Source organism: Sapajus apella, unplaced genomic scaffold (assembly GCF_009761245.1).
Source record: "Sapajus apella isolate SASKATOON/1434 unplaced genomic scaffold, GSC_monkey_1.0 scaffold81, whole genome shotgun sequence".
Taxonomy (NCBI): domain Eukaryota; kingdom Metazoa; phylum Chordata; class Mammalia; order Primates; family Cebidae; genus Sapajus; species Sapajus apella.
Genome location: NW_022437021.1, coordinates 5537268 through 5563043, shown reverse-complemented (window position 1 = coordinate 5563043; position 25776 = coordinate 5537268). Strand labels below are relative to the sequence as shown.

At 38.0% G+C, this 25776-nt stretch overlaps 1 protein-coding gene across 23 annotated transcripts in view; it reads right to left on the bottom strand.

The window, feature by feature from the left end:
* The window catches only part of MTERF1 (mitochondrial transcription termination factor 1), a 469560-nt gene that overhangs the window by 40027 nt on the left and 403757 nt on the right, over positions 1–25776 (bottom strand). For 20 of the 23 annotated variants that reach the window (XR_004261225.1, XR_004261224.1, XR_004261216.1 and 17 more), the window contains one exon: positions 19632–19769. The gene's annotated coding sequence lies outside the window, so the exon portion shown is untranslated. Of the gene's footprint in view, positions 1–2439; positions 2548–19631; positions 19770–23578; positions 23590–25776 lie in introns of those variants that run through there. The other 3 variants (XR_004261211.1, XR_004261226.1, XR_004261232.1) reach the window with 2 other exon arrangements.

Genomic DNA, 25776 nt, shown 5'->3' with positions numbered 1-25776 from the left:
GAACCCTGCTGAATTTAAGTTCAGACAAGCCTAAGTATCTCAGGGTCTGTTACCACCTTTGCTTAAGGCTCTTGCTTTTGATACAGAGAGGTTTCATTTTATTCCTTGGACCAGTTATTTTCAGACTACTTAAAATAAGAGAAAAGTCTCAGTAGGAAAAGATATTCCTAGGCATACAGGAGGCCTAAGGTTGGCTCTTCCCTTAGAGATAAAACAGATTTTTTTAACTTATGTAGTAGGCTGCTCTACTATTATCCCCTCTTCCTTCTTACCGTTTTGGTTTATGCATTTGATAGTTGGGATGTTGCCAGGCTATGGATGGATACATGAACATCTACTAGTCATCAGAAAAGATACAAGGAGAAAACATGAAATAACTCTAGAGATGTGCAAAAGCCTGCAGGCACCAAGTTTCATTTGGAAAGGAGATATGAGTAAATGGCCTGGGGACAACCAAAAGGATGAGATGGAAACTTGAAATGCGATAATATCATTTTATCCCTACACAGAAAACCATGCATGAATGGAGAGAACACATTTTCCCAAAATAGACTCACTGACTTGTTTGGAGCTAAAAGTAATATTTGCTCCTTGTTCTAATCTGCAGCCAACAAGGTACAATAATATTCCTTAACAATCTCTGAAGATTACACCTCAAGTATTCTGCAATGTATTTTCCTGTTTATACTTTTCTATTACTTTAGATATCCTGAAATAATTGATCTAAGCAATAAAATAAAACTCTTCATATCAAAAGCAAGGGCTAGTGAGAGTTGGATGTATTATTTATAAAGATTCTTATGTAAATCCCCCACTTATACATTGAGCTTGTTCCCTTTTTTCCAGATTAATCGCAACCCAACTGCTCCCCATTCTGTCTGGGATCTCTTTTCTTGTGCTTAAAAACCAGGGTTATGTCTTTGCTTTCTTCTCTTCAGGATAAATGGATCCATAATTTCTTTAACTTATTAATTTTTGAGACAGGGCCTCAGTCTGTCACCCAAGCTGGAGTGCAGGGGTGTGATCATAAATCACTGCAACCTCAAACCCCTGAGCTCAAGCAATCCTCCTGCTTCAGCCTCCTGGTTTTAGCCAGGACTACAGGCACAAGCCGCCACGCCCAGCCAGTATCTTTATATTCTTAGCATGGTCTCCCTATGTTGCCCAGGCTGGTTTCTAATTCCTAGCCTCAAATGATCCTCCATCTGAGCCTCCCAAATTGTCTTTAATTTATTGTTATGTAATGCCTCCTGCTTACTCATGGGTCATCTCTAGGTTCATTATACTCCAAGTTGTGAATGAGAATGTAGAATGTGGTAATTCAAGTAGAAGACTGAGACTATGGCAGGCCATGGGTTTGTTCTTTTTAAAGTCATGTATATAAAAGATAGTCTGACTTTGAATGAAATGTCTAAAACCTAATCATAAATGCCCAAAGAGCCTAAGAAATGGGTAATTTTGGGAAGTCAGTGATTCTATTTGAAAGTTGGCCTATTAGCTTGTATAATAATTGCCCCATCTTCTGAGACTAAGGTAACATACTCAATTGTCACTGGACTAGGTAAGTGAGATTGGTGTTAGGAATGGGAGGGCAGTAGTCACAGAAAACAAAAATCAAGAATACGAATGAAACTAGAGTTACTGCTCAACTGCTCAGCATTGACGTAGTGTGGTTGCAAAATGTCAGGATCTGTAATTTGTTTGCCCCTGAATATGGCTGAACACTTAGAAAATAGTTGCTTAGTTATTCTCCTTCACTCAGAAGATTCAAGGCTTGAAGTTCCTGGGCTTCCTGTTGGGAGAACTGAGGATGAGGCTAAGTGGGAGGGTTCTATCCCCTCTGCTTCCATGGCTTCTTTGCAATCAGAGCAGCTCTGCATACCCCCTCTGTTCATCTTCTGTGGAAGTTACAATAAGCAATAATTTGCCACTGCCTAATTATTCAGTTCCCCTCTTCCATGGGGGTGTGTCCCACATCCCAGTTGTACCTGAACCACGGTTAATCCATAAATCAGCTAATTTGAAATTGGACAATGTCAAATTGATTGTATAAAGTACTTGTTGGATAATTGGGCATCTAATTTTTAAACATGAGAGAATTTTAGGTCATGCACCAATATGACACACATCTCACAAAAAAAAACCGTGATGGCTATTAGAGAGTTCTGGGTTCTTTGAAAGGAAAATACTGCATAAATCACAAGAACAGGTCTTTTCTCCTGGCTTCTTGGGGCATAACAATATACTCACTCAAGCAGGGTGAAGAGACATATTCTCTCTAAGAGAGATTACCCTGCAGAGTGCTGACAATCACCTGTCTCCTACCTCCACCCTCCCATATCACAGGCCAGGGAGTGGGTTAATTTTCTGCACCTTGAACTTAGACTTTGAATTCCTATTCTCATCCCTTTGTTAACATTACAGGAAAAAAATCCCTACCTGTAGTGAATGCAGAATCACAGTGCCAAGAAAGATTTTTGGAGCTCAATAAATTCATCTCTCTGCCTTTCTGCAGGACTGTGCCCCTTGCCACCAGATCTAGAGCTCCTGGGATTTTGAGGCAGTGTAGAATGAATACAGGATATCTATGCCTACAGCACACAGTCAAAAACTCAGCCCAGCAGTGAATGCACAGCACTTTCTGTATTCCTACTGTGCCCTGAGTAAAGACTTTTCACTTCATACATCATTCACAACTTGCTACGGGGATTTCACAAAGCCAGTACATACCCTTTACACAAAGAAAAGAAGAAAAAGAACAGACCTGGGAAGGAAAGGAAAAAGGTGTGTCTGCCAAGTGTAGCATTATCAACAGGGAAATTAACAAGGCACAATTTAGTTGGGGATGTTAATCAAATAAACAAATGGAGTTTCTCATTCTGTTCACACATTTGAAGAAGCCTAAAAATTTGCGTCAAACATGGTTAGAAAGTTTCATTTCCTCCCTGGGCTCTGGTGCCATGAGAAGCAAGGCAAAAGACAGGGAAATTGGAAGCTACTTTTCCCCTAGAGAGATCTGGTAAACAGATGCTGAGGTAGTCCTACCATCTGGCTTACAGAATCCTGGGGTCCCAGAGGAAGGTGCCACCTGGAGGTGCTGGAGATACTGTCAGTGCTGGGTAGCAGCCTCTGTGGACCGAGGAGAGAGATCCTAAGCACACAGAGGAAGAAATGCCTTCAGTTGAATCCTTGAATGTCCCAAGCCAGGATTTTTTTCCACAGCAAAGTAGAGGGACAGCTTATTTCTTGCTAATCCTTGAGGGATTTACCCTTTTTTTCCCAAAAATGATTCCTTCTGAGCCTTATCATTTATTTTCTGTAATAGCCACTTCTACTAAACAGTTAACTGCAATCTTCCTCCTCCTCCCACAATTCTGTGTTATATTACATTCTAGTTGGATTTCACAGTAGCTTGATGGGCAGATTTGCATAGGAGAAATTAAGCCATAGAGAATTAGTCAGAAGAATTAATCAGAGATAGAGTCATTAGTTTCTAAGTTGTGAATTAATTTAGGAAAACCACTGGATATGTCATTTTCATTGTCTTTTCCTCTTGAGAAATTAAAAAAAAATGTTTATTTTTGGAGGTTGGCAGGAAAGATCTGGGACTGTAAGCCTGTGCTTTGATATTACTGAGTCATCTTAGGCACCAATAGCTCACTCCATTCTCCTCTCCCCTCACATTCTCCCCAACTCATTCATGAAGAAATGAAAGGCAAGTTGTTCTCTTTGTCTTGTCTAGAAGCCCATGTTCACTGATCCAGGATCACCATTCGAGTTCTAAACGCCAGGTGTCGAGTGTTTAGGGCTCTAGGACAGGTCACCTATTCTTAGCCTACCAGCCCAGGAGCTCCTCCCACACTGCAATGCAGCAGGCTCACGAAGAACCTCAGATGACAGCTGATCTGGGTAATGTACATGGCCTGTACTTACTGGCCAAGTTCTGCTCCTTTCTTGACTATAGTTTTCCCGGTCCCTATCTTTTCCAGCTCTTTTCCCTGGTCTCCTACATCCTCCTCTCCTGTTCCCAAGCTTTGGGACATCTATTGAGGTGCCTCTTTCTGGATCACTAAATGTAACCCACAGCCTCCTCAATCCCAACTCTGAGCTTGACCCACTTCCCTGACTTGGGAACACTCCACAGTTCTGAGCAGAACCCCTCTATTAAGCCAGCCTTGGGGATCTTGTCAGTTCTGATTTCATTTATCCAGAAAAGGGATTAGGTATTTTTAGGTTTGCACTAAACAGCTGGAGGTTGAGTAGAAACATCTCATAGAACTCTGAGTTCAGCTTCTTTTCCCCACACAAAGGGTCAGTTAGTTCTGCAAAAGCAAACTGAGAACTAGAAGATCTTTGGGGAGAACCGAGCTCACTTATTTACTTCTTTATTTAGCCATTAATTAATTCAATAAATATTTGTCAGTTTACCACTATGTGCCAAGCATTATGTTGAACTTTAAATGCTGGTCCTCCCCATATTTGTGCTTCTAGAAGGATGTGGCTAATGCCTTGCTCATATAAACAGCTTTGGAATAAAATAACCATGAAGTATTGCAATTTTGTGTGGGAAATCTGCATGCAATCAAGATGTCTGATTGTTGCCATGACCCAGATGCCAACAACATATTGCTGCAAAGATCACCATGGCAGCCTGCTTATAGAAAATGTTATATATATAAACCTGGGTCAGAATGTATGGTTTCAGGACAGTATCCAATTCCATTATCTCTCCCTTGTGGTTCTCCTAATGATTTTTCTGGGACCTACCTGCTTCATGAGAACAACAGGACTGACTCATCCCTTCATCATTATTCAGCTTTCGGATTCTAATATTCACCATGTGTTTGATTGGCTTATCTGCCTCTTGCCTAGAAACTTTGTCAAGAGGAAATCCATGATCACAAGATGACAGAAAAGACATTTAAATTATTTACTATTAGTTGTTTATTTTGATTTTCTTTGTTTTATGAAAAAAAATCAAAACATTGTTATGCCACTGGTAGTCTACAATAGGGCTCTATGCACATTAGGGCTCTATGAACTGTTTCCCTAAGAAGAAACAGAAGCATCACAGTATGGAATAAAAATCTATGACAAGAGGAGAGTAATAGAGTGTATGCACATAAAAATGAGTTCTGATTATCTCTGTCTGGTAGCTTGGGAAGGTGACAAACAGTGTAAGGCTTAGACATGAATAGGATTCTAATGGTTTCACCGTGGAAACAGTACAATGGACTATTTTCAATAGTACTGCAGGTAGAAACCGACTTAATGACATTTGCTCATAAAGGCAATGTAGATTGCATAGTTTGAAAATTGAAGAGAGAAATACTTTAGATTAAAAATAATTTATAGGGTTTTTATGGGTTGCTTCATTTGATCAGCCATCATTTGCTCAGGAGTCTTTAATAACTCTATGGTATCTTCAATGAAAAGCTTTTCTCAACAAAAGTAGAGTTACTTTTAAAAGACAACTTTTTAATACTGCCCTGAAAGATAAAGAGAACCTATTGAAAATAATTGAAGAACCATAGGCATGTTGCCTTCCTGTGATTGCTAGAGATTTGGAAGAATTTCTGCCCAAATTGGGCTGGATTTGTAAAGATGTCCATAATAGTGTTTGGATTCAGACCAGCTTTTGTTCAAAGCACTGAAACAGCATAAGGGGGGTGTGCAATAGAAGGACATGATTAGGACAGTAGCTTTTTAACTTTGACAGCAGAGTGGTTCCCCAGAGTCACTGACTACATTTTCCCCACATTTGTTAATGGGAAAAATGCTGGATCATTGGAAAGTAAGCAGATGGCTGCCCAACTTTTTGTGAAATGAGAGGAAGGAAGTGCCACAAAAGCCCAGCAGTCTTCCATCAGTGCTCCTACCAGTGCTACCAATCTAGGTAGATTAACAGGCGCATGCGTTTGTAATGTGAGCCATGTTTTATCATTTGCCTTAAAGAAATAGGGCTCTTTTTGCCCTGTTTAGAATTGAGTCCACAGTTACAGGAAGCCCACCTGTTGCTCTGTGGTTCTTCTAAAACTTACTTTCCCAATTGAAATTGAAACACACAAATACTAATATATTGTTAAACCTTCTTTAAAACAACACTAAAATATTCAGAGGTTGGCAATGTGATTTTTCTCAGAGACAAATCAGAATAAGTTTAATACAAGAATATAGGTTCTGGAACCAGACTGCTCAAGTTCAAACCCTGGCTCTACCTCTAATTAGCTGTGGAAATATAGATATTTACTAGCAATAAATTAGAATTTATCAAATCACTCTAAACCTTAATTTCCTCATCTGTAAAAGAGGTTAATAATTGTGTCTACCTTACAGTTTTGTCATGAGGGTTAAATGGAATAATGTACATTAAGTGCTTAACAAAATATCTAACCTATAGTGAGAGCTTAATAAATCTTAGCTATAACTATTCTTATTACCAATCATGTGTATCTAATAACATTAACACAAAAATAAACACTATCCAAACAGAGCCTGTAATTGCAGAAAGAGAAAAAAAACATAAGGTGGCTAGATACCCCCCAACTTCCCACCACCTTACACAAAAGAAAGCTCTTGACTTACGATCTTAAAAAATAGGTAAATGACACTTCTATAACTAAAATAAGGTTGAAAATTTATTCTAGTTATTAAAGAAAAGCTGAAGACTCTAACTCAAGAAGGCAGAAAACGGAGCGAAGGAAATTCAAATAAATGGAAGGAAAAAAAGATAAAAGCAGAAATCAATGAAATAGAAAGCAGCATATAACAGAGAGAATAAACAAAGCCAATCTTTGGTTTTTAGAAAAGGCTAACCAAATTGATTAAACCTCTGGCAAGACTATTAAAGAAACAAAGAGAGAAGAAACAAATGACCAGTGTAAGGAATGAAAAAAAGAATATTAGATCACATCCTGAAGATACTAATTATAAAATAGGAAGATGTGATTAAAATTTTGCTTGTATTTGAAATTTTAGATAAGTGAATAAATTTCACAAAAAGGGAAAATTTAATATTCTTTGTTATTTTTGCAGGGATATGGATGAAGCTGGAAACCATCATTCTCAGCAAACTGACACAAGAACAGAAAACCAAACACCACATGTTCTCACTCATTAGTGGGAGTTGAACAATGAGAACACAGGGACACAGGGAGGAGAACATCACACACCAGGGCCTGTTAGGGGCTGGGGGGCTGGGGGGGATAGCAAGGGGTGGGGGTATTGGGGAGGATTAACATTAGGAGAAATACCTAATGTAGGTGACAATGTGATGGATGCAGCAAACCACCATGGCACGTGTATACCTATGTAACAAACCTGCACGTTCTGCACATGTACCCCAGAATTTAAAGTATAATAAATAAAAGAAAATCCCCCCAAAAACTCTGAAAGCTAGAAATAGAAATCAAAACTTTGATAAAAAATATATGATATAGATATTATAAACGCCATAGCAAATCATTATAATTACTGGTACAACATTGGTGGCTTTTCCTTTGGAAACAGAGACAGATAATGGTAACTGCCTCTTTTTAACGAATTCTATTCAACACTGTGGTGAAGTTTTAGCCAGGGTCGTAAAGAATGAAAAAGTGTTTTGTACTGTCTATAATAATATTATTAAATTATTAAATATTGGAAAGGTTATAAAATATAAGAGCAACATCCAAAAATCAATTGTGTATGTGTATACACACACACACACACACACACACACACCCCAGCCACATAGTATAAACAATTTTAAAGATGCTATTTAAAATACCATCAAGCCAGATGCAGTGGCTTATGCCTGTAATCTTAGCGACTCAAGAGGCTGAGGTGAGACAATTGATTAGGCCCGGGAGTTTGAGGCTTCAGTGAGCTATGATCATGCCACTACACTCCAGCCTAGGTGACAGAGCAAGACCCCATCTCCATTTGAAAAAAATTAAGAATATCAGGCACCTGGAATAAATCTAACAAAAGATGTGCTCACTCAATGGAAAAACTTATGAAATTTTACTAACAGGCATTAAAGAATACCTAAATAGTTATATCACATTAATGGTTTAGGTTCAGTATTATAAAGAGTCATCATCCCAATCAAAATTTTACTCTGGGTGTGTATATGCATGTGTATGAGTGTATATGTAAATTGGCAAGTTTATTCTGAAATATGCATGGAAATGCGATGGGTCAAGATTAGCCTTCTGAAGAAGCACAACGTGAATAGATATATTTAACAGCAAAAATGCAGTAATTAATACAATGTGATATTGACAAAAATAGGCAAATAGGCCAATGAGAAAAAAATGGAAAGCCCAGAAACAGAATCATGAATCAGCAGACACTTTAAAAGTCACAAATTCTCTTTTGTGGTAAATTCACAAAGAGAAAGATGGCATGAAAAACAGTGAGGAAGGACAGTGTATTCAATCAGTTGTGCTAGGCAATTGGGTAACCACTGATATGAAATTGAACTTTTAACCTATGCCAACCAGAGAAATCAGTTTCAGGTGGATTATAAACCTAAATGTAAAAGGCAAAACAATACAGAATTTTAAAAGTACAATAAGTGAATATCTTTGTGACTTTAAGGTAGGGGAGGAATTACTAAATACTGCCAAAAATGTGCAGCCATAAAGGAAAATATTGATAAATTTGACTCAAAAAAATTTAAAAAAAAACTTGTGTCAGAAAAATACTATACAGAATGAAAAGAGAAGGGATGGAGTAGAAAACGATATTTGAAACATATTTTATGATTAACAAATAATACTTTTCAAAAATTTAAACACACACATGAACACACACATACAAATTCCTCAAAAATAATAAGAAGAAGATAGATATTTAGAAAACTGGGCAAGAGACTTGACCTGAAACTTTATATCCAAATGGCTGAGAAATGGATGAAAAAAGGCTCACACTTAATAGTAATCAGAAAAATTCAAATTACACTTATATGTGATTCCACTACATACCCACCAGAATGGATGAAATGTAAAGATCAAGTTTTGGCAAAAATTTGGAGCAACTAAAAAAATCATATACACTGCTGGTAAGAATGCAGACTGGTTCCATCACTTTAAAAATCCGGCAGTATCTACTAACACTTAACAAAATCATACCTCATTACACAGATATTCCATCCCTAGGTATATACCCAGCAGAAATGCATATATATATTCACATACAAGAAGGTTCACAGAAGCACTATTTGATATAGTCTCACACTGAAAACTACCCAAATACCCATCAAGAGTAAAATGGACAAACTATGTAATTCACAAAAGAGAATACTACATAGCTATGAGAATTACAACAATATAAATCTTATGAACACCATATTGAAAGCAAGAATTCAGATACAAAAGATCTTATTGAATCAGCCAATTTATTTAAGTTCAGAAAAGGCAAAATTATTTTGTAGTGTTAAAAGTCAAGCTAGTGGTTACCCTAAGAGAGTGTGACAATACAAGTCAATCTTTTCTTTCTGGATCTGGCTTCTGATTAAAGGGGTAAACTGAGCTTGTGAAAATTTACTGACTACGTACCCTACAGTGCTATAGAGCAATAAAACTTATTCCTCCTCTCTAGCTGTAATTTTGTATTTGTGAACCAAGCTCTTCCTTTCTCTTACTCCCTCTGACCTTCTCACCTTCCAATAACCATAATTCTACTATCTACTTCTAAGAGCTATTGTTTTTAGTTCCCATATAAGAGAATATGCAGTATTTATCTTTCCATGCCTGACTTATTTCATTTAACTTAATGTCCCCTAGGGTCATGCATGTTGGTGCAAATAACAGAATTTTATTCTTTTTATGAGTGAATAGTAATCCACTGTGTATACATACCAAAGATTAATGAACATTTAGATTTATTCCATATCTTGGCTGTTGTGAATAGTGCTGTAAAAAGCATGGAAGTACCAATCTTTGATATACTGATTTCCTTTCCCTTGGACCAACATCCAGTAATAAGATTGCTATATCATATGGTTGTCCTATTTTTCGGTTTTTTTTGAGAAAGCTTCATACTGTTTTCCATAATAGCTGCACTGATTTGCATTCCCATCAGCAGAGTAAGAGTTCCCATTTCTTCTTGCTGGCATTTATTTTTAAAATCTTTTTAATAACAGCCGTTCTATTGGGGTGAACAGCCAACAGTGGTGTAATAATATATGATTGTAGTTTTGACTTGCATTTTCATGATGATTAGTAATGCTGAGCATTTTTTCATATACTTGTTGGCTATTTGTATGCCTTTTTTTTTTTTAGAAATATCTGTTCAGATCCTTTGCCCATTGCTAAGTCAAATTATTTGTGGGTTTTTATTATTTAATTATTTTTGCTGTTGAGTTATTTGAGTTCCTTGTATATTCTGGATGTTAATCTGTTGTTGAGTTAATAGCTTGCAAATATTTTCTCTCATTCAACAGGTTGTCTCTTCACTTTGTTGACTGTTTCCTTTGCTGTGCAGAAGCTTTGTAGTTGGATACAGCTCCATTTGTCTATTTTTGTTGTTGTTGTTTTTGCCTGTGCTTTTGTAGTCTTATCATAAAATCTTTGCCTTGGCCAATGTCCTGAAGAATTTCTCCTATGCTTTCTTCTAGCAGTTTTTGAGTTTTACGTCTTACCTTTAAGTATTTAATCACTTTTGAGTTGATATTTACATATCATGAAAGATATGGGTCTAGCTTTATTCTTCTGCATATGGACATCTAGTTTTCCCAGATCAATTATTGAACAGTCCTTGGGTTCCCAGAACTGTGGGTGTAGGGGTCAAGATCACTATTGGTGATGGTAGCTGGGGCATGAAGCTCTCAGGATCTGGGGAACATGAGCTGAGGAGCTCCCTATATCCAGGGAGCCTCCCTGATGTGCTGGACTGCCTGTTATGCGGGGTCTAGGGTGCTGGGTGGACTAGGTGCCAGAGATGTGGCTGCACCAGTGGGTCCAGCTGGTGTCACAACACTACAGCCCTCTTATTGGATACGGTGGGGGGGATGTCTGCAGGACCCCAGGAATGTGGAGGTGAAGGGACGACTGAGTCTCAGGGCAAGATGTAGTCTCGTGGTAACTCTTCTCAGAATGGCCCCATGCTATAGCAGCCTGGGTCCTGGGACAGAAGAACACAATGTGGATTTTCTATCTGGAAAAACACAGCCACGTGGATGCCAGGTAACTCCCTGGAGCTCAGGAAGTGTGAAAGCTGAGGGGCTCTCCTCTAGCTAAGATTGCAGGCATGTGTAGTGGGAATGTGGGCTACTGGGAATTTCTCACTACCTTCTACCCTACAATGAAGAGTCCCTCTTGACTTTCAATTGATTCTAGCTGGTTGTTTCACTTTTCACTCTATGCTGCCATCTTGAGTTTCCATGTCTCAGAGGGTCTTTATCACTCCCTTACTTAAGTGTTCTTCCTTAGAGGCTTTATTAAAGGTGTGATTATCTACTCACTATTTTGGTCCTTCCTCATGAAGGAGGTGGGTGCTGGGCACCTCTAGCCAGCCATCTTGATAACATCTCTCCAAAAATTTTTGAGTAAATGAAGAAATATACAATGTTCATGAATGAGAAAAACTCCTTGTAGTTAAAGAGCCCAGTCATGGGTCTGCAGAAACTTGGCTGCAGGTGTGTTATGTGGTCCATCACATCATGAGAGAGTAATGTCATCTCTAGGGCTCAGACTAGGTCACATTCAGAAAGATCTCATATCAGCAAAGTGTTAGAGGCCATGCTGGTAAAATGTGGATATTACCTGGCATTCTGCTTGGTAAGACAAAGGAAAGTGAAATTCTCTGATCAACATATGTGTCTTAATGCTGTATAATTTCTACCTCATTATGTTTTTAAAAAGAATCAAAGTGCATTATTGTCCAGAAATGGCTATCATTTTTGTAAAACCTAAGACAAGGTTATGCCCTATTAGATATCAAGACAGATAGCATGATAATTCCATACCGTCTTAACTCTCTAGCGCTTAAAACGGTATGGAATTATCACAGGTATGGACAGCTAAACAGAAAACAATGAAGAGTTAAGAAGCAAATCCACATAAATGATGAGATAGCATATAATACTTCTCTTGGCAGACCATTCATTAATCTATTTTATAATCAATTTAACTATATTTACTAAGATAGGCACAAATTATAAGGTATCAGGCATACTGTTTCTATTCCTGCTTTATCCCCAAATTATAGGGTGGAATAATGAGTTCAGTTGAAAGAAATACACTGATTGTCACACTGCCTTATTTAATGTGATGTTTACTCTGATGTCAATATCTATCTTTTCTCTGTATCCAATTTTTCCATTGGTTTATTCTATTTGTAAAAATTAAATTTAGCTATTATTACATATAATTCCTAAGTAAGAAAATAGACATTCATCTTGTAACACTACACTCCCACAAAATTGGCAAAAACCCAAAGTCTGACAATAGCAAATGTAGGTGATGATGTGAAGCAATGACAACCTTCATACACTCCATGTGGGAGTAAAAGTCAGTGCAATTATTTTGACATTACCTAGTTACGTTAAATTTATGTATAACCCATGGCCCAGCAATATCACTCCTAAGTATATAGTCTCTTGCATAGGTGCAACAGGAAGTATGTATAAGAATGTCTACAGCAACATTATTTCCAAAATGTGGACACTATTTACATTGCCATCAAGATCAGAAGGGATAAATAAATTGTCGGACAGTATATAATGGAATATCACACCGCTATGAAAATAAATGAATCTCATCTACATGCAACTACATGATGTCAAGTGATAGAAGTCAGACACACAAAAATATGTACAGTATGATTTAATTTATATAAAATTCAAAATTAAGTATAACTACATTCTAGTGTTTAGAGATACATAGGAGACCACAGTATAAGAAAAGGTATGGGGTGATAATCATAAAAGGCAAAAGGTAATCTTTGAAAGAAAGAAGGGGATTGGGACCAGAAGGAACACATGGAAGCTTCTGGGGTACTGATAATTGGTTTCCTGATCTGGTTCAGAGTCACACAGATGACATTTTACTTATTAAATGCATCTTTAGGTTTTTATCACTTTTCTACATATGTGTTATATTTCACAATTCTTTAAATAGTTAAAAAAATAAGTTAAGCATTTTGGATATTTTTTCTTGGGGAGCTAACAACGTATGTCTCTGGACCATGATTTCTCTTTTTTTGTGGTTGGGCTTCCCCTGAGACCTAGAATTCCTGGTAATTCAGGCTTACTGCATGTATCACTCTGTGTTAGGAAATAAGCAACTCATGGTCTTGAAATGCTTCACATTTCACATGAAGCTTAGGTAGTTTAGCATTCTCTACTTTAGAAATTTGGATGTATTTTCCCTCATGAATCTGTAATTGAGTCTGTAATTGGTTTTTGTTTTTTTTTACAATACTTTTAAACTAAATCTAGCCTGTCTTCAAGTATATTTTAGATCTAGTGAAATACAGAGTACTATCAATTAGATATTCTGAATATCATCTGTTTATTATTTAGTAATGTGATGTGTCTTGTGTGTCCACTTCTGTATTTACCATTATTGCAAAATAATCAAATGTGGGCAAAAGTAAAGGCAATTTGAATGACCCAAAATTGAAATTTGAGACGCCAAGCAGTAAAGCAATTTTTACTAGCTTTATTCATTGTTAGAAAGATAAGTTATAAACTTCATTTCAAGTAAATTTCTAAAAGCTCTGGGAATATGATTATTGGAAGGCAGACTGCATAAACCTTTATTACCACTGATTATTTACAGATGCAAATTAAAGTGCATCTGGAAGCATACTAAGATATTGCAAAGATGTTCTGACATTAGTCATCTGCTGCCTTTGTTACTTTAGTGTCAAGTTTCTCATTCTTTCCAATGGAAGATCCTTACAGTTTGTATTCTTTCACAGATGGGAAATGATCAGGAGAGAATTATTCAAATACACCAACCTGTTAACCGCACATCTTCCCAGATAATGGAATACTTTGCAGGGAGACAGGCAAAAAAAAGTGGTCATTTTTTAACTTCATACATTTAAGGGTTATTTGGTTTTGATTAAATGAATATTTTATAACTGAATTATATTTTATCTTTAAATTTTATACTAAAAAAAACCAAAATAAAAATAAAATTCAAGCCAGGTGCAGTGGTGCATGCCTATAGTCCCAGTTACTTGGGAGGCTGAGGTGGGAGGATTCCTTAAGCCCAGGATTCAAGGCCAGCCTGGGCAATATAGCAAAACTCTGCCTCTTAAAAAAAAATAAATTCATCAGTATAGTATGCTGTCCCCACCTCTTTCTCTTTTTTGCATGGCTGGCTCCATTTTACTCTTCACACATGAGATTAACAGTCATTTCTCTTTCTCTGAAGTAGGTTCTTCTTGTTATTCTCTCATGGTATCTTATTCTCCTATGTTGTAGCATTTATAACAATTTATAATTACATATTTATTTATTTTATTTTCTGTCTTATTAAATTCAATTCTCCATCAGGGTAGGTGCAGTGTCTATTTCATTCACCAACCTGTAGCCCATTTCTAACATATAGTAGTCATATAGTAGTCACTAAAATATTAGGTTAAAGAATGAAAGAAAGGAAGGGGGGAGAGAGGGGGGGAGAGAGGGAGGGAGGGAGAGGAGGAGGAGAGGAGAGGAGAGGAGAGGAGAGGAGAGGAGAGGAGAGGAGAGGAGAGGAGGAAAAGAAAAGAAAATTATCAGATTGAAGCTACGAGATGAAAACTATGATGTTGTAATTCCAGGTATGAATCCATCCTTGCATTAGTTTTGCAAGACACTTGCGTATAATACTAAAGGGGGCTCAACACTGAAAGTTCAGCATGATGGACTCCATCTGGCTGTCGAACAAACCTATTGAGTTAAAGCAGGTTTCACCCTAGGTCAGAGATTCCTTTCTCCCCTCCTAAGATGGTGGCATCTCACACACTAACACTCACCTCCTCCTCTCTCCTCCTTAAGGCAATGTAATGAAGATAAATAGGCATTTTACAGACAGGTAATCTCATGATAACAGATCCCTGTTATTTACACCAGCAAAGCCATTTCCCTGGTGTTGGAACTTGCCTTAGCCCACCAGGATTGGGTGGGGTTCTGCCAGTCGGTGATCTGTAAAGGTGCAGGGTTCATTAGTGCTCTGAGAACAGCTGTCCATATTTGCTGGGGATCAGATTACAGGATCTCATTAACTCACTCTTCTTGCATGCTTCAAACCTTTTGTAAGGACCAAGACCTATTATTTCAACTTGCCTCATATCAAGAGGCCTAAAGACTGAGGGTTTTGTTTTACTTATTTCTGTCACTATCATTTTAAAGTGTATGCTAAGGAAAAGTAGTAACAATACCATTTATTGTAAATGTCGCTATAAAATGTAAAATTTTTTTATGTCTGTGAGCAACTATTTCTTGTTTGAAATTTCCTAGTTAATTAGTGAAGAATGACACAGTTTAAATTTTGGTTAATTTGCAATAGGCTATGAAATATGGAAAAATTAATACAACTCCTAGAAAGTTTTTGTTATTTTATGTTGCTTTATTTTTTAAGTTTTATTTGGTAACTTAAGAAAAAAAAAACTTAAAAAGGAAAGGGGCCTGAGGTATTAAAGACATGTATGTTTACTTGGGGTTCACTCAGCACAGCGGGCTTAGCTCACAGAGTGGGTTAGCATTTCAATTTTTCAAAGAATCAATTGCAAGACCCTTCTGTAAGGGTCTGCTGTGGGTGGCCAAGTGAAGAGTTACTGGAGAATGTTCCAAGAATGACAGGGGGAAAACATGTGTCTAGATCTTAGGAAGAGAAAACATGGAAGATCTAGGAATTAGAAGAATCCAATGTGAGGAAGAATAAAGTACAGAGGGAAGAGTGAAGGTAGAAGAGGGGCAAAATAGGTAGAAGATTGATTATGCATTGCTTTGCAGAGTGTGTTAAGGATACCGCTCTTTAACCCAAAAGCAAAGGAAGAGCCTTCAAACGGCTTTAACTATGCATGCAAGTAGAAAGGCAGGAATGTAGTCAGATTTGTTTTGAAAAGACAGATATACTGGATGTGGAGGCTTGTAAAGGTGAAGTTGGATCAACTCTATTGCACTGATCCCTGGTGAGAAATCATGGTATATTTGATTCAGATATTGGCTCTGTAGATAACAGAGAATAAAATGGAAAAAATTTGGGACATATTTAAGATATTAAAAAATCTATACTAGTGATTAATGAATTGAGCATGTAATGCAAGGGAGGAGGAAAGATCAAGAATTATTCATATATCTCTTCAGCAACTGAGTATATGGTAATACCATTTACTGAGAATGACCACAAGAGAGAAACTACATGTGAAAGAAAAGATTATGAATTCAGGCTTACACATATTTAGAGGTCCTTATGTAGCCAAGACAAGGTGTTGCAGAATGTATAGGTCTAGAGCTGAGAGGAGACGCCTATCATCAACATTGATAATTCAGGTTATGGTCAATGGATGATATGGCCTGGCAAGAGAGTACAAAGTGAGAAGAGGGGTCTTGCAACCTAGCACTAACAAACTCTAATATTTAGTGGTGGGAGGAAAACTGGCAGAGACTGAATAAGAGCAGCCAGAGAGGTAGAAGGAAAACATGAAGAATGGGAAATGAAAGGGAGAGGGAAACCAAGAGAAAAGGGTCTTTCAAGATGGAGGGAATGATCAATGGTGAGGGGGCAGGGGTGAATGCTCTGAGCATCAAGAAGGGCAAGAATTGGAAATTCTTTGCTGGATTTGGAAACATCGTGGTCACAGGTAACTCTAGAAAGAACCATTTGGTTGGCGTGAAGGAATGAAGTCCAAAGTGAAATGAGTCTTTAGAGGAGTTAGTGAAATGTGAGGAAACAAAGTGAATATAGAGTTGGATAAATCATATTGTGAAGATAAAAAAGAGGTTTATAGATGAAAGAGAAGCAACATTAAATGGTGCTTCTTTCCTTATTAAACAAGAGAGACTAAAGGATATTTAAAATTGGTGAGAATGATCCAGCTGAGAGGAACAGATTGAATAAAGAGGAAAGAAAAGGGTTCATTGACTAGATTAATGAAGGATTCTGCTGCTGGTATCATCCTGTGTTAATTGCAGGCTTAGACACCCCACATCACACTGCACAACACACACACGCGCTCTTCTCCCTGGCTATCATAAGACACCACAGAAAAAGGGTCTCCTCCTTTGCTTTTGGGTTAAAGAGTGGTATCCTTAACACACTCTAGAAAGCAAAGAGGTTTACTCAATCTGTTTTTCTCTTTATTCAATCTGTCCTTCTCAGCTAGAACAAACTTTGGTCCCTTGCTCTCTGAAAGCAGTCCATTCCAGTCCTCCAAATTTATTTCACATTTACCCCAAGATCACAGTCACAACAAATGCCTAACCAAGAATCTTGGGTGCCTTATTCTAGATGAAATCCACAGGTTCTTCACTTGACCAGGATGGGAAAAAGTGACAGAAATAAATACTAAACTCACAAAAGATCAGTACTATCCGATAGCCAGAAATATTTTGGTCATAGGAAGGGCTGATGACCAATCTCTTATTCCATCTTAAAGAACTCCCACCTTCAAGGACAACCTACAATTGTAAGCCAGATGTATACTCTCAATATTTCATCCCATTTCAGGGCCCTCCCTGTGTTTGCTTCATGGGTTTTTCTATCAGGCTTTTCTCTGGCTAGTTTTCCATTAAATTCAATATGGCTGTCACCTCCCACAAAAATTGAGGTCCATCTGTTTTATGTTTCTTTCTGGACCTCTTAACCTTCTAACTTACTTCTTTGGAGAAAAATTTGAAAGCTGAAAGTAGTAGATAAAGATTTGTTTGCAGGAAACAAGCTGTCAGCACAGATGTATGGCATAATTTCTACCAAAAGTTCAATATTACTTTAATGGGTATTCAGGGGAAAAGCTATAAATATAATGTTCACTCTAAATGGGGTCATAAAACAATAGAGTATTTTCAAGCTTTTTATGCAGACACTGATTTGAGATAGTTTTACACTCTATGGTTTCTGCTTCTCAGGTGATTACTATTGGGGTTTCATAATAAAATGAAGAAAGGAAGGAAGACAGAACGGGCAACTGGAAGACAGGGAAAAAAAGGAAGAAAAGGTCCGATGGTTTTACAAGCAGGTGACATTTCACCCACTTGCAGTGACTCCATCCTGCCACCCAGTGAAGAAGGTTCCTGCTTTTCCTTGGCCTTCTGCCATGACTGTAAGTCTCCTGAGGCCTCTCCAGCAATGCAGAACTGTGAGTTGATTAAACCTCTTTACTTTATAAATTACCCAGTCTTCGGTAGTTCTTTACAGCAGCATGAGAATGGACTAATGCAGGAAGGAAGGAAGGAAGGAAGGAAGGAAGGAAGGAAGGAAGGAAGGAAGGAAGGGAGGGAGGGAGGGAGGGAGGGAGGGAAGGAGGGAGAGATCCTGTTTCAGATTTTTTTCCATAAGATGTTAAGAAACACATGGATATTTGATTCAGAAGTTCAGAATCTTGTGATATTTCCTTTGGTTCCATCTCTACCCATCCCATGATAAGAGATAGTGATAAGATCCTGGGCTTTAGAGACAGATAAATATGAGCTCAAATTCCAGTTCCATTGTTGGCTATCTGTAAGATCCTGGGCAATTTTCAAACTCTTTGAGCCTCTATTTCTTCATCCATAAAATGCTTAATAATGTAAACCTTGCTGGGTCATTGTAAGTATTACATAGAATCATATTTGCAAAGTTAATTATGAGTCAATAATTGAAGCCATTGATGCAAAATGGACTGAGACCCAACACACACATGCTGGTCTATCTCCTTCATGAGAGAAAAATCTAATTGGAATTAGAACCATCTGCTGCAGTTGGAGCCTTTCATACTAAATGGACTCATTGATACTCAAGTTGTGACTCTCATAATGAAGGGGAACAAATGCTTCATAACCTGATGATGTCAGTGTTATTATTTCCCATGAAATATGCTTTCTCCTTATGAGACTAGACTATGAGGTCTTCGGGATGGGTCAGGAGGGGGTGTGTGTGATGAATGTGTAATGAATGCTTGCTTTGATGAATACACTTGCTTCTTTAAGGGCCCAAGGAAATTGGCCACAAGGCTTGCTGATGAGGAAATGAATCAAGGCATTTTCTACCTCTTTAACTCAAATCCAGAGCACGCTTTCCCCCTTTGGGGTCTGCAAAGCCTGAGACGCTTGAGTCCATGACATCAGAAATAAAATAGGGTGGAAAACCCCAGTGAGGAGTAAGAGAGATTCCTGAATGGTGAGTTTGGGCACTGGATTGGGAAGCTGGGGAGGGGGTCTAGAAGAAGGATGTATTAGATGACAAGAGAGGCAGTTGAGAAGAGTAAAAGAGGGGTGGTAAAATGAATAATCCTTCCTTCTGAAGGTCTAACTCTGTAAGCTGTCCCCATGCCTTTCCATGGTGGAGGAAGACAGAAAATATCATGTTCCCAGGTGGTATTGCTCAGTGAGACCCTCCTTTTCTAAAAGGAATATTTGCATCTTCTTTGAATTCTGGTATCTATGTTCGCTCAGGGGAAGACTTGCAAGGCAGGAGTACTTGGGAAAGAAAAGACTATGATTCATCATTTACACTGAAGTCAGTTCTCTGCCATCCTACTGACCACTTATCCTCACACATTCTTGGTCACCTCAGAAGGACCATGAGCCAGCTGTGCTGAGAGTACTCCACCAAGCAAGATGAAATTCCCAGATTTCTTTTCACAACTCCCTGGGAGACAGAAAAAGATAGGGCATTAGTTCAAGGTTACCTAGCCTGAGAGTTTCTTCTTGAGGTGCCTTGTGACCTTTCTGCCAACAAAGCCTAACATTTCAGCTATGCTGTTTGGCATGACCATCATCCCCTGTTGGCTTTCACTGCCCATTCTCAGCCTGCCTTCTTCTGTAATCTCAAACCTTTCCAAGTTTTATCATTTCCACACAAGACTGATACTTTCTTCACATATCATTAGCTAGTTATCTGATCTGCATTCAGTTCAACTAAATTCACTTCATCTAAACACACACATACCTAATACACATCTACTTCCCCTGATCCTTACTTCCACTGGGGAAGAGATTTGAGTATCAGTAATAATTCATAGTGCGTGTGTGTGTGTGTGTGTGTGTGTGTGTGTGTGTGTATTTATCTTGGTATACACATCATTTTGGTAGAAACAGAGACCAGTAGTGGGAAGTAGACTGCATCGGTAGGTACTGAGAGAGAAATTACATGGGAGAAAGAAGGGAAGAGACTTTTAGGCAGTTGATATGTTCATGTAGAGACTTTGGAATGATGAATGGGTGAAAATAAATTTTTTTTAAATAAATTTCTTATTTTACTTTAGGTTCTGGGGTACATGTGCAGATCATGCAGGGTTGTTGCACAGGTACATACATGGCAATGTGGTTTGCTGCCTCCATCCCCCTGTCACCTATATCTGGCATTTCTCCCCATGTTGTCCATCCCCAACTTTCCTACCCTCTGCTGCCCCTCGCCTAATCTCCCCCAACAGACCCCACTGTGTGATGCTCCCCTCCCTGTGTCCATATGTTCTCATTGTTCAACACTCGCCTATGAGTGAGAACATGTGGTGTTTGACTTTCTGTTCTTGTGTCAGTTTGCTAAGAATGGTTTCCAGATTCATCCATGTCCCTAGAAATGACACAAACTCATAATTTTTTATGGCTGCATAGTATTCCATGGTGTATATGTGCCACATTTTCCTTGTCCAGTCTATCATCAATGGGCATTCAGGTTGGTTCCAGGTCTTTGCTATTGTAAACAGTGCTGCAATAAACATATGTGTGCATGTGTCTTTACCACAGAACCATTTATAATCCTTTGGATATATACCCAGTAACAGGATTGCTGGGTTAAATGGAATTTATATTTCTAGGTCCTTGAGGAATCGCCACACTGTCTTCCACAATGGTTGAACTAAGTGACACTCCCATCAACAGTGTAAAAGTGTTCCTGTTTCTCCACATCCTCTCCAGCATCTGTTGTCTCCAGATTTTTTAATGATCACCATTCTAACTGGTGTGAGATGGTACCTCAATGTGGTTTTAATTTGTATTTCTCTAATGACCAGTGATGATGAGCATTTTTTTTCATATGTTTGTTGACCTCATATATGTCTTCTTTTGAAAAGTGTCTGTTCGACTACAATCAGAGATTACTACAAACAACTCTATGCACATAAACCAGTAAACCTGGAAGAAATGGATGAATTCCTGGATAGTTGCACCCTCCCAAGCCTAAGCCAGGAAGAAGTTGAAACCTTGAATAGACCAATAACAGGGGCTGAAGTTGAGGCAGCAATTAATGACCTACCAACCAAGAAAAGTCCAGGTCCAGACAGGTTCACAGCTGAATTCTACCAGACGTACAAAGAGGAGCTGGTACCACTCCTTCTGAAATGATTCCAAACAATACAAAAAGAAGGAATCCTTCCCAAATCATTTTATGAGACCAACATCATCCTGATACCAAAACCTGGCAAAGACTCAACAAGAAAAGAAAACTTCAGGCCAATATCCATGATGAACTTAAATGCAAAATTCTTCAATAAAACACTGGCAAACTGATTGCAATATCACATCAAAAAGCTTATCCATCACGATCAAGTAGATTTCATTCCAGGGATGCAAGACTGGTTCAACGTATGCAAGTCTATAAATGTAATCCACCACATAAACAGAACGAAAGACAAAAACCACATGATTATCTCAATAGATGCAGAGAAGGACTTCGACAAAATTCAACAGACTTTATACTAAAAACTCTCAATAAACTAGGTAAGGAAGGAATATATCTCAAAACAATAAAAGCTATTTACGACAAACCTACAGCCAATATCATACTGAATGGGCAAAAACTGGAAGCATTCCCTTTGAAATCCAGCACTAGACAAGGATGCCCTCTGTCACCACTCCTATTCAATATAGTATTGGAAGTTCTAGCCAGAGCAATTAGGCAAGAAAAAAAAATGTATTCAATTAGGAAAAGAGAAAGTCAAATTGTTTCTATTTGCAGACAAAATGATTGTATATTTAGAAGACCCTATCATCTCAGCCCAAAATCTCCTTAAACAGATAAGCAACTTCAGCAAAGTCTCAGGATACAAAATCAGTGTGCAGAAATCATAAGCATTCCTATACACCAATAACAGACTAACAGAGAGTCAAATCATGAGAGAACTCCCATTCAAAATTGCTACAAAGAGAATAAAATATCTAGGAATACAGCTAACAAAGGATGTAAAGGACCTCTTCAAGGAGAACTACAAACCACTGCTCAAGGAAATAAGAGAGGACACAAACAGATGGAAAAACATTCCATGCTCATGGTTAAGGAGAATCAATAATGTGAAAATGGCCATACTGCCCAAAGTAATTTATAGATTCAATGCTATCCCCATCAAGCTACCAATGACCTTCTTCACAGAAGTGGAAAAAACCACCTTAAACTTCATATGGAACCAAAAGAGAGCCCACATAGCCAAGACAATTCTAAGCAAAAATAACAAAGCTGGAGCCATCACGCTACCTGATTTCAAAATATACTACAAGGCTACAGTAATAAAAAAGGAGATTTGGGGGTATTTTGTTGTGTGACGCATTGTTTAAAACTCATGCCTCTCATTTAAGAAGTCATTCATATAACTCTTCTAAGTGTCCTAGAATTGTATTTGGGTATTTATTTGGTTGTGTTGATAGCAGAATTAGACCTCAAGAGGGTTCTTCCATATTTAGGTTAAAGTCAGAAACCAGGATAGCTGAGTCAGGTCAAAGTAATTCAGGTCCAAAAAACAGAGGTCAAAATAATTCAGGACCAAAGCCTAGAGAAGAGTGATTTGGGTTGGTTGGGGGGTGGCGGTGGTGGCACATAAAACTCTCAGGTAGCCATGCCACATATGGGTTGGAAACACTGACTATTAAATGAGGAAAAGTGTGGGGCGGGAGAACTCCCCTAGAGCTACAGCTTGCTACAAATTCCTCAAACTTTTAGCATCAATTCTGAGTTTATGTTAACAATCAATCTTCTGGATCAGAGACTTCACCAGAATTGATTCTAAAGCATAATCATGAGTGAGGCCAACATTTTCAGCTTTTCTGTAGACATCCCTTTTGGTGGCCTTTTTCAGATTCAGCATGTCCAGAGCTGAAGCTAGTCCCTTCGCCCTGTCTCATTCCCTGGGGCTTTGTTGAGGTTACCAACCACCCAGTTAACCAGGAAAGAAACATTTATTCTTCCTCTCCCTCACTCTGTATCCAATTAGACAATAAATTCAGTCGTTCCTACTTCCTAAAGCTCATTCTATATCTTTCCTTTTGAACATATTCTCTTTATGTCATATGCTCATCACTAGCTTCTCAACTAGTTTCCCAACTCCAATCCCTTTCATCATCTATTTCACCTTCTACATTGTCAGCAGAATGATCTTTCTGAGATATTTTGATGGCTCTCCTTGGTCCACAGAATTCAGCCTAAACCCCTTAGTAAGTTTCATAATTTACTTTGGAGTCTGCCCTGACCTTTTGTTCTTGCCTCAGGTCCTACCACCTTTCCTCAGCACTCCTATGGAATAACATTGTCCCTTACACTCCACGTTTTTTCACATCTCCATGCTGTGACTTCTACCCAGAATATCCTTTGCTCACTTCGTCTGCCTGCAAAGTTTGGCTCAAATATTTCTTTCTCTGAATTCTTCCTTTATTTATCTCTATTAAAGTTGGTTTCTTCCTTCTTGATAATCCCATAATATCATGTACATAACTGTATTATCATATTAATATAGTTCTTCTTTCATGTTTGTATGTACTAGTAGGTTGTAAGGTGGTATAGGATAGAAACTGTGCCATTTTTCTTTGAGACCTAGTGCCCAAAATAATATCGCCTACAAATACCTTAGTATTTGTTGGGTTATTAAATTTAAACTATATTGAAACACCATATGCTTATCCCTGCATGATGACTGGTAAGTTATTAGGATAATATAAAACTAAGCAAAAAGCAAGATAGGAACAGACAGAAGCTCTCTTAATCTGATAGACTAAAAGCTTTAAAAAAATCTATACTAACCCATACTTAATGTGAAATATTGAATGCATTTCTTCTGAGGTCAAGAATGAGACAAAGATGTACACTATCACCAGGTCTCTCCAACACTTAGGGAGGTACCGTCAGTGTGATAGGACAAGACAAAAGAAAGAATAACCTATGCAAAATTAGATTAAGCTGTACATAACAGATTAGTGTACTTTACACACAATATACTTTTTCCAAAAATATACTATAGATAATATATACTATACCAAAAGAACTCTACGCTAAACAGAGACGGTAGGATATAAAATTATCTTCAAATATTAACTTAATTATTCTCTTTAAACTGGGCTTGTGGCTATAGTTTAATACCCATTTGGGGAAATGTGCATTTTTCCTGCCTATTTTCAGGATTGCTCACTATAGCCTCCAGTCTAGTATGTGGTGGAGTACCAGGAACGGAATAGCTGGGCTGATTCTTCACAGAGAACGCTTATTCAACATGTGACTGGTACAAAAGCTGCTTCCTACCATTACTGCTAGGTTTTAGGGATAATATGTCAAGGAAGCTCTATCACTGTCATTGGTCTTATCCTAGACTTAGCAAAAACTGCAAGGGGGTTACTAGGTAAACATTTACATGCTTAGCACTTCTAAAGTAAATCCTCTAGATTGTTATCATCACAATCCCCTGAAATTTTAGATTCAGGCTTTAGATATAATTCACATGCCATAAATTTCCCCCCTTTAAAATTTGCAATCCAGTGGTTTTCCATATATTCACAAGGTTGTGAAATCATCACCACTATCTAATCCCAGAACAGTTCATCACCTCAAAAAGAAACTGTACTTATTAGCAGCCATTCCCCATTTTCCATCTCCCTCAGCACCTGAGAAACACTCATCTACTTTGTGTCTATGAAGTTGCCTATTCTGAACATCTCATATAAGTGAAATCATACAATATGTGGCCCTTTGTAAAAGACAACATGTTTTAAAGCAAAATTAGTAACACTGTAAAGTGGAGTATATAACAGGTATAAAAGTAAAAGAAATAACAATAATGCCATAAATATTTAGAGTGAGGAGGGGAGGGTGATAGGCAGAATATGATCCCACAATGATGTCCACATTCTAATCTCTGGGACCTCTGAATAGGCTACATTTATGACAAAAGGGAATTCAGGTTGCAGATGGAATTAGGGCTTTGTGAATCAGCTGACTTTGAAACAGGAAGGTTATACTGGATGGGCTCAATCTAATCATATGAGCACTTATAAGTGGAAGAGTAAAGCAGAAGAATGGGTCAGAGATATGTTGTGGAAAGAACTTAACTCAGCAGTGGTTGCTAGCTTTAAATATGGATGAAGGTGGCTATAATTCAAGAAATGTAGTGGCCTCTAGAAACTGATAATGGTCCTCAGTTTACAATCAGCAAGAAAATGAGAATTTTGGTATCCAAAATCTCAAGTAACTGAATTCTGCCAACAACCTGAATGAGTGGGAAATGGATTCTCCCTGGAGCCTCCAGAAAGGAACACAGCCCTCCCAATACTTCAGTTTTAGCCTGGTGAGATCTATCAGAATTCCGGCCTACAGAACTGTAAGATAATACATTTGTATTGTTTTAGCCTCAAAATTTATGGTAAATTATTATGACAGCAACAGAAAACTAATGCATCAGGTA